Genomic DNA, 10759 nt, shown 5'->3' with positions numbered 1-10759 from the left:
CACTGTGATACACTGTACTCGTTGTTGTGTGAGTGTGTGCGTGGTACACTGTATGAGTGTGTGTTATGAGTGCTATATTTCAGTGTGTTGGTGACACTCGTCTGTTTATTTCTGTCCTCTAAACTCCCAGTGAGCTCTCACTGCTGCAGAGAAGACAGAGAAAACCCACTACAGAACTTTTGAACATTTTTCAGACTTTAGCATGGAGACTTTAGCATTTTTCAGACTTTTAGCACTGTCTCTATACACAGAACTATATATGTAGAATTCACACTCACAGCCACTAGATAGTGACTGACCACTGTGGGTCTGCATATTACCCACATACTATGCAGGGGTGTGTATTCATGGATGCCAAGGGCAGCCAGGCTTCACAAAAAAATTTACCACAAAAAGCCTAAAATAATGTATCTTTAATCTCTCTGTGTTTTATAATGTTCCTTCAATTCGCAAGAGGCTGAATGTATCTCACAGGAGAAAGCATCTGAGTGAGCGAAACAGCACCCCCTCTGTCTCTCTATGTGTAGGTCATCTATCTGATGCTGTCTGATCCAAACGAGTATGACATTGTTGCTGCCCGTAGCATTTAAGGCAAGGGAAGCCAGCAAGCATTTGTGCCAATCAGCGTTGAGCTAAATCAGTGGTTCCCAAACTTTTTATAGTCCCGTACCTCTTCAAACATTCAACCTCCAGCTGTACCCCCTCTAGTACCATGGTCAGCACACTCTCAAATGTTGTTTTTGCCATCATTGTAAGCCTGCCACACACACACACTATACAATATATTTATTAAACATAAGAATGAGTGTGAGTTTTGTCACAGCCCGGCTCGTGGGAAATGACAAAGATCTCTTATTGGACCAGGGCACAAATAATAATATAATAATAATCAATAATTTTGCTCTTTATTAAACCATCTTACATTTAAAACCTTATTTGTTCAGCGAAAATTGTGAATAACTCACCACAGGTTAATGAGAAGGGTGTGCTTGAAAGGATGCACATAACTCTGCAATGTTGGATTGTATTGGAGAGAGTCTCAGGCTTAAATCATTTTCCACACAGTCTGTGCCTGTATTTAGTTTTCATGCTAGCGAGGGCTGAGAATCTACTCTCACATAGGTACGTGGTTGCAAAGGGCATCAGTGTCTTAACAGAGCGATTTGCCAAGGCAGGATACTCTGAGCGCAGCCCAATCCAGAAATCCGGCAGTGGCTTCTGATTAAATTAAATTTTCATGGAACCGCTTGTTGCAATTTCGATGAAAGGCATGAAAGGGATAACGAATCCAGTTGTTTGTGTCATTCATTTCGGGAAAGTACATGCGTAATTGCGCACCCAACTCACTTAGGTGCTTCGCTATATCACATTTGACATTGTCCTTGAGCTTGAGTTCATTTGCACACAAACAATCATACAATGATGGAAAGACCTGTGTGTTGTCCTTGTTAATGCAGACAGAGAAGAGCTCCAACTTCTTAATCATAGCCTCAATTTTGTCCAGCACATTGAATAAAGTTGCGGAGAGTTCCTGTAATCCTAGATTCAAATCATTCAGGGGAGAAAAAACCTCACCCAGATAGGCTAGTCGTATGAGAAACTCGTCATCATAGTCAGTAAAGCATCACGTCTAGTCAGTAAAGAAAACTTTAAGCTCATCTCTCAATTCAAAAAAAGCGTGTCAATACTTTGCCCCTTGATAACCAGCGCACTTCTGTATGTTGTAAAAGCGTCACATGGTCATTGCCCATATCATTGCATAGTGCAGAAAATACATGAGAGTTCAGGGGCCTTGCTTTAACAAAGTTAACCATTTTCACTGTAGTGTCCAAAATGTCTTTCAAGCTGTTGGGCATTCCCTTGGCAGCAAGAGCCTCTCGGTGGATGCTGCAGTGTACCCAAGTGGCGTCAGGTGCAACTGCTTGCGCACACGTTACCACTCCATTATGTCTCCCTGTCATGGCTTTTGCGCTATCAGTACAGATACCAACATGAGCAGCAGCTACGTTTGGCTACATACGGACCGTTAGCGGAATTCCAGCGAGATAGTAACGGTTAATGTGATTGGATGTTAATTATTTGACTAGGTTACCTGTATTTGACATTGTGTTGTTATTTCGCTGAACACTAGATGGTTTAATGTTATTTTTGGCAGTGAAACGAGGCTACTCAGGCAAGGAAAAAACCCTCATTGTAATGTATATGTAACGGCTCTCGTTGGTGGAAGGAAGAGTGGACCAAGAAGCAGCGTATAAAGTGTTCATGATTTTAAATTTAAAAAAAACCTCAAACAAAATAACAAACATGAAAATGAAAGCGCACAGTTCTGTCAGGCAGAAAACACTAAACAGAAAACAAGATCCCACAAAACCCAAAAGGAAAATGTGATCCCCAATCAGAGACAACGATAGACAGCTGCCTCTGATTGGGAAACACACGCGGCCAAAAACAAAGAAATAGAAACATAGACTTTCCCACTCGAGTCACATCCTGACCTAACCAAACATAGAGAATAATAGCGATCTCTAAGGTCAGGGCGTGACAGTATAGCCCCGTTGGAAAATATAAATGGACTGTTTGAAAAGGTGAAGAATTATTATTATAATGTCACGACTTCTACCGAAGTCGTTGCCTCTCCTTGTTCGGGCGGTGTTTGGCAGTCGACGTCACCGGTCTTCTAGCCATCATCGATCCATTTTTCATTTTCCATTGGTTTTGTCTTGTCTTCCCACACACCTGTTTTCAATCCCATCCATTACCTCTTGTGTATTTAACCCTCTGTTTCCCCTCATGTCTTTGTCAGAGATTGTTTCTTGTTAGTATTGTTTTTTATGTGTATAGGTGCGCGACGGGTCTTCGTACCCATATTTGTTTATGTCCGTTTCTCATTAGTGTTATGGAGCATGTATTTGGACATTCATTAAAAGACTCCATTTTACACTCCGTTTGACTCTCCTGCGCCTGACTTCCCTGCCACCTATACACACGACTCTAAAAGAATCTCTGACCAAAGACATGAGGGGAAACAGAGGGTTAAATACACAAGAGGTAATGGATGGGATTGAAAACAGGTGTGTGGGAAGACAAGACAAAACCAATGGAAAATGAAAAATGGATCGATGATGGCTAGAAGACCGCTGACGTCGACTGCCGATCACCGCCCGAACAAGGAGAGGCAACGACTTCGGCAGAAGTCGTGACATATAATTTGTAAAAAAATAAAATAAATGTGAATCCCATTTTTATTTGGTGTACCCCTGATGGCATTGCGCGTACCCAAGTTTGGCAATAATTGAGCTGAACGGAGTGAGGACCAGGACCAGCTGTGGTCCTGGTGCACCAAAAAGAAGTGTCAAGGGAAGCAAGCTTGGATTTGGCGTCGCTCCTATCAAATTCCATTGAGAGTCTACGTCATTGACAGAAAAACTTGAATTGTTGCAACTTGTTGCGTTGTTGTCCTCTGCTGGCTAGCTAGCCAGCTAGCAAAAATTGTCCCTTTCCTAAATTAGCCATGTGTAGAGATAGGGATTTGGACTTGTGTTTTACTTAATTCTCCTTACCGGCCAATGATTATACTGGCATTTCGGATCCAACCATTAATTCATACATTGTTGTGCTCCTGGCCTGAGGTTTTAGCCAGGTAGCCTAGGACAACAGAAAATAAAAGAGACCGTTTCAACATGTTTTTCTACGCACACACACACACACACACACACACACACACACACACACACACACACACACACACACACACACACACACACACACACACACACTGAAATCAGAACCATGGACAGCCATGTCATATTTAGCTTACGTTGACGGGACTACATCGTTTTTGGTATCTTTTAGTTGTCACTGTATTAGACTAGGCAGAGGTTATGTTGATGATAATGAAATGTTGAAGTTGAAATGATGCTGGAATAGTGGAGGCAGCTCCTGTTTTCTTTGAGACTTGCTGTTACTCTCTGTGCTTCTAAATCAATAGTTATTTAGTGGTCTGAAAATGTCGGGAACATTGACTTGCTTGACCATGCTGTAGTTCATGTAACTGTCTGTTACTGTACATGCAATATGCTTTGTGGACTTCACTGGACAGAGGTTGCGATCCAGTTTTGTGATAAAACGAAGGTGTGGTTGAATTTAGGCCTTTAGGTCCTTATATCACGTTGTCAAGGCATATAAACTAATAGGTTATAGAGCAAACAACACTATTATAACAACACATAGGTTGTAATATGGCTTTTTCTTATGTGTGTGTGTGTGGGGGGGGGGGGGTGCTTGGCTTCCCCTGTGATTTTTATCCACGCACCGCTACTGCGTACTATAGGATTTAGGAGTTTGAGCTGTGGCCTGCTCTTAGTTAGACATCACCTCAGGGCTCTACAGTGCGACCATTTTACTTACATATGCGCTTAAATGTTTTCACATACGTGCCTAAATATCACAAGTGCACCTATAAAAAAATAAGGATTCTAGCTTTAAAGATGCACTATGTAGAAATGGCCATTTCCTGGTTGCTATAATTTCAGTTTGTGACAAAACAACCAAGTAGAGTGTAGAGCAGGGGTGTCAAACTCATTCCACGGAGGGCCTAGTGTCTGCAGGTTTTCGGTTTTTCCTTTCAATAAAGCCCTAGACAACCAGGTGTGGGGAGTTCCTAACTAATTAGTGATGTTAATTCATCAATCAAGTACAAGGGAGGAGCGAAAACCCGCAGACACTCGGCCCTCCGTGGAATGAGTTTGACACCTGTGGTGTAGAGAATCATTGTACCATCTAAACCGCTGTGAAATATATTTTACATAACCAAATATGTTGCATTTTCAGCTGTTTGAAGCTGGTGTACAAAACCGAAAGTAAAAGACGGAAAAAGGAAACGAAAAAACGGGAAGCATAGAAATAGTGCACATAGAACAGATCTACCGCTTCTTAGACTTGCTTTCAATGACAGATCTATAACTCACATTTCTATATTCCTTTTGTCAAGTTGCCCAAAAGAGTTACTTATTGCAGCTGTATTACTTCAAATAGTTTTCATTGTGTGTGTTTGAGGGGTTGAGAGTGTGTGTGTGTGTGTGTGTGTGTGTGTGTGTGTGTGTGTGTGTGTGTGTGTGTGTGTGTGTGAGGGGTTGGGGTTGAGTGTGTGTTTGTGGGGTTGAGAGTGTGTGTGTGTGTGTGTGTGTGTGTGTGTGTGTGTGTGTGTGTGTGTGTGTGTTTGTGAGGGGTTGAGAGTGTGTGTGTGAGGGGTTGGGGTTGAGGGTGTGTTTGTGAGGGGTTGAGTGTGTGTGTGTGTGTGTGTGTGTGTGTGTGTGTGTGTGTGTGTGTGTGTGTGTGTGTGTGTGTGTGTGTGTGTGTGTGTGTGTGTGTGTGTGTGTGTGTGTGTGTTTGTGAGGGGTTGAAAGTGTGTGTGTTGGTGAGGGTGTGAGAGTGTGTGTGTTGGTCAGGGTGTGTGTGAGTGGCTGGGGTTGAGGGTGTGTGTGTGAGGGGTTGAGAGTGTGTGTGTGAGGGGTTGAAAGTGTGTGTGTTGGTGAGGGTGTGTGTGAGGGGTTGGGGTTGAGGGTGTGTGTGTGAGGGGTTGAGTGTGTGTGTGTGTGTGTGTGTGTGTGTGTGTGTGTGAGGGGTTGAGGGTGTGTGTGTTGGTGAGGGTATGTGTGTGTGTGAGGGGTTGGGGTTAAGGGTGTGTGTGTGAGGGGTTGAGTGTGTGTGTGTGAGGGGTTGAGGGTGTGTGTGTTAGGGGTTGGGGTTGAGGGTGTGTGTGTGTGTGTGTGTGTGTGAGGGGTTGGGGTTGAGGGTGTGTGTGTGAGGGGTTGAGTGTGTGTGTGTGTGTGTGTGTGTGTGTGTGAGAGGTTGGGGTTGAGGGTGTTTGTGTGAGGGGTTGAGTGTGTGTGTGTGAGAGGTTGAGGGTGTGTGTGTGAGGGGTTGAGTGTGTGTGTGTGAGTAGCTTTGATCTGGCTGAAAGCAGGGATGGGCTGGGTACCCCCTGTTTGCACTCTTAACACACAATCCCCCTCTTCATCTCTCTTTCTCTCCATCCCCCTATCCCTCCCTCCACTCCCTTTATTCACGTGCACAATGAGGGCTCGCCCGAGTGGAACGCCTGTTGACCGTTCCAACCGAGCGACTCGTTGGGAAAAATGTGAATAAAGTTTTCCTCTCCTCCTCAAGAGGATGTAGGATGGAGAGAGGGAGGGAGCGAGAGGCCTGGAGTGGGATGATCGGTTTTAGGGGGAGTGTGGGGTGGGAATGGGACAGGATTATGGGGCAGTGACACTTAAATCACACTGCCGGTCAGACAGACAGACCTGGGAATATAGCGGCTCATTCATAGGAGAAGCACAGTGTGATGGAGCTGAACACTAATTCTGACCCTAGATATCCCCCCCCCCCCTGGATCTAGGCTAAAACCCACTGACATAACGGGGTATGGAACAGAGACCCAGCTGTTAGGACCCTGACCCCAACCCCTCCACACCACAGCCCTGAGGCCTTTAGAGGGAGACCGTGTGAGACAAGTGGACAGCTGGGCAGAGGGGTCGAGGTAGGTGTGTGTCTGGCCAGGTGAGACGGAAGTCTCCTTCCCCCCAAGGCTGTTTGGTAAAGGCACAACAGGTGGGAGAGAGGGGACGGTAGAGAGGTAATCAAAGAGGTAAACATAAAGAGAGTGAGTGTGGGACACAGACTGAGGTAGGAAACATCACATCATGTATCATTAAACTAGGTAAGATACATATAGCCCATAACATAGTACTGTGGAAACATCACACACATGATATGATGGTGGCTGTGTCTAGATCTATCTGATTTGGAGATGAGTTAGCAAACTGAGGCACTTGGTCCTTCTCCTCTCACTAGGCTTAACACGCTCTCACACATTCTCACTAGGGCTAACACACTCTCACACACTCTCACTAGGGCTAACATACCCCGACTAGGGCTAACACTCTCACACACTCTCACTAGGGCTAACATACCCCGACTAGGGCTAACACACTCACATACTCTCACAAGGGCTAACACCCTCTCACCAGGGCTAACACTCTCTCACTAGGGCTAAAACACTCTCACCAGGGCTAACACTCTCTCACTAGGGCTAAAACACTCTCACCAGGGCTAACACTCTCTCACTAGGGCTAACAAACTCTCAAACACTCTCACTAGGGCTAACACACTCTCACAAGGGCTAACACACTCTCACTAGGGCTAACAAACTCTCACACACTCTCACTAGGGCTAACCCACTCTTACTAGGGCTAACACACTCTCACTAGGGCTAACAAACTCTCACACACACACGCTCTCAGTAAGGCAAACACACTCTCACCAGGGCTAACACACTCTCACTAGGGCTAACATACTCTCACGAAGGCTAGCACACTCTCACTATGGCTAATACACTTTGACTAGGGCTAACACTCTCACACACTCTCACCATGGCTAACAGACTCTCACACACTCTCACTAGGGCTAACATGCTCTCACAATGGCTAACACACTCTCACTAGTGCTGACACACTCTCACTAGGTCTAACACACTCTCACACACTCTCACTAGGGCTAGCAGACACTCACAATGGCTAATGTTACATTCCCCAGTTTCTGTGTTGTAGTTTCTATTTGAGTGTGTGTGTTTCAGGAAATGGCTTCCTGGAATTTCTCCCCAAGCAGCTGATTGGTCGGCCCCAATTGATGATTGGAGAGCTGACCCCGCCCCCTCATCAAGATACAGCTGTCTCTGGGTAGCAGCTTTGATATGTTCTGTGTTTGTTGCTTTGTCAGAGCTTCTTTAAAGACCTGAGTTAGTTTTCTCAGTTTTGTTGTGAAGTGGATTGTTTAATATTCTGTTTAATTTGTTCCCAGGGGGGAAGGGGAAGGCACTTTGGGAGTGCTTAGGCAAGAGGCCTGCGGGCATACATATACCCGTTGTATATTCACTGTCTAGGCACACTAGGTAAGACCTGGGCGGACCACCCCCTGTATTTTGGTTAGTGCACCAGGTAGTGCTAAGTTATGTAAGTAGTTTTTTTATTTATCCGTTATTTTACCAGGTAAGTTGACTGAGAACACGTTCTCATTTGCAGCAACGACCTGGGGAATAGTTACAGGGGAGAGGAGGGGGATGAATGAGCCAATTGTAAACTGGGGATTATTAGGTGACCGTGATGGTTGAGGGCCAGATTGGGAATTTAGCCAGGACACCGGGGTTAACACCCCTACTCTTACGATAAGTGCCATGGGATCTTTTAATGACCTCAGAGAGTCAGGACACCCGTTTAACGTCCCATCCGAAAGACGGCACCCTACACAGAGCAGTGTCCCCAATCACTGCCCTGGGGCATTGGGATCTTTGTTTAGACCAGAGGAAAGAGTGCCTCCTACTGGCCCTCCAACACCACTTCCAGCAGCATCTGGTCTCCCATCCAGGGACTGACCAGGACCAACCCTGCTTAGCTTCAGAAGCAAGCCAGCAGTGGTATGCAGGGTGGTATGCTGCTGGTAGTGGGTAGGCAGGTTAGATAGGAGAGGGGGAGCTTTGATATTTACTTTCTTTGCTTTGGTTCCGTCCAGCCCCTTTTCCCCATATTACCGTGTAAAGGAAATAAATCCTAGTAAGCGGTCAATTCTGCCTTTTTGTCATCCTTACTCGCACCTACAGTCCATACCTCTTTCACTTCACGGGGAGTTGTTGCAGCAGGGTGTTGCGTTCCCTCTTCTTAGAGGTGTGCATAACAGCTAACACACTCTCACACACTCTCACTTGTGTTAACACACTCTCACTAGTGCTAACACACTCTCACTAGTGCTAACACACTCTCACTAGGGCTAACACACTCTCACTAGGGCTAACACACTCTCACTAGGGCTAACACACTCTCACTAGGGCTAACACACTCTCACTAGGGCTAACACACTCTCAGAAACTCTCACTGGGGCTAGCAGACTCTCACTAGGTCTAGCACACTCTCACTAGGGCTAACACACTCTCACACACTCTCACTAGGGCTAACACACTCTCACACACTCTCACTAGGGCTAACACACTCTCACTAGGGCTATCACACTCTCACTAAGGCTAACACACTCTCAGAAACTCTCACTAGGTCTAGCACACTCTCACTAGGTCTAGCACACTCTCACTAGGGCTAACACACTCTCACTAGGGCTACCACACTCTCCAACACTCTCGCTAGGGCTAGCCCACTCTCACTAGGGCTAACACACTCTCGTTGGGCTAACACACTCTCGTTGGGCTAACACACTCTCACTAGGGCTAACACACTCTCACTAGGGCTAACACACTCTCACTAGGGCTAACACTCTCACACACTCTCACTAGGGCTAACACTCTCACACACTCTCACTAGGGCTAACACACTCTCACTAGGGCTAACACTCTCACACACTCTCACTAGGGCTAACACACTCTCACTAGGGCTAACACACTCTCACCAGGGCTAACACTCTCACTAGTTCTAACACACTCTCACTAGTTCTAACACACTCTCACTAGGGCTAACACACTCTCACTAGGGCTAACACTCTCACACACTCTCACCAGGGCTAACAGATTCTCACACACTCTCACTAGGGCTAACAGACTCTCACACACTCTCACTAGGGCTAACATACTCTCACACACTCTCACTAGGGCTAACACACTCTCACTAGGGCTAACATACTCTCACTAAGGCTAACACACTCTCACTAGGGCTAACACACTCTCACTAGGGCTAACACTCTCACACACTCACCAGGGCTAACACACTCTCACTAGGGCTAACATGCTCTCACTAGGGCTAACACACTCTCAATAGGGCTAACACACTCTCACTAGTGCTAACACTCTCCCACTCGGACCAGTACAGTCTCACTCACTCTCACTTGGGCTAACATACTCTCACACACTCTCAGAAGGGCTAGCACACTCTCACACAGTCTCACCAGGGCTAACACACTCTCACACAGTCTCACCAGGGCAAACACACTCTCACACAGTCTCACCAGGGCAAACACACTCTCACACGCTCTCACTAGGGCTAGCACAGTCTCACTCACTCTCACTAGGACTAATACACTCTCACTAGTGCTAACACACTCTCACCAGGGCTAACACACTCTCACACACTCTCAGTAGGGCTAACATACTCTCACTAGGGCTAACAAACTCTCACTAGGGATAACACACTCTCACTTGGGATAACACACTCTTACTAGGGCTAACACACTCTAGGGCTAACACACTCTCACTAGTTCTAACACACTCTCACTAGTTCTAACACACTCTCACTAGGGCTAACACACTCTCACACACTCCCTTTAAACCTAACACATTCACACACACTCTGTGCAGTCATAGGTTGGTCATGATTTAGTGTAGTTTCTCTGTCACATACAGCCCACAAAGTTAGTCAGTTTACCAGCACCTTATCACTCAAAACCATAAACTGATGAGCGGATAGGGATACCATAGGTTCTCCCACAGGGCTAGTGGATAGGGATAGCATAAGTTCTCCCACAGGGCTAGTGGATATGGATAGCATAAGTTCTCCCACAGGGCTAGTGGATATGGATAGCATAGGTTCTCCCACAGGGCTAGTGGATAGGGATACCATAGGTTCTCCCACAGGGCTAGTGGATAGGGATAGCATAAGTTCTCCCACAGGGCTAGTGGATAGGGATAGCATAAGTTCTCCCACAGGGCTAGTGGATAGGGATAGCATAAGTTCTCCCACAGGGCTAGTGGATAGGGATAGCATAA

Source organism: Salvelinus fontinalis, chromosome 24 (assembly GCF_029448725.1).
Source record: "Salvelinus fontinalis isolate EN_2023a chromosome 24, ASM2944872v1, whole genome shotgun sequence".
Lineage (NCBI taxonomy): Eukaryota > Metazoa > Chordata > Actinopteri > Salmoniformes > Salmonidae > Salvelinus > Salvelinus fontinalis.
The sequence above is the reverse complement of the archived record's forward strand: the minus strand, read 5'-3'. Positions refer to the sequence as shown.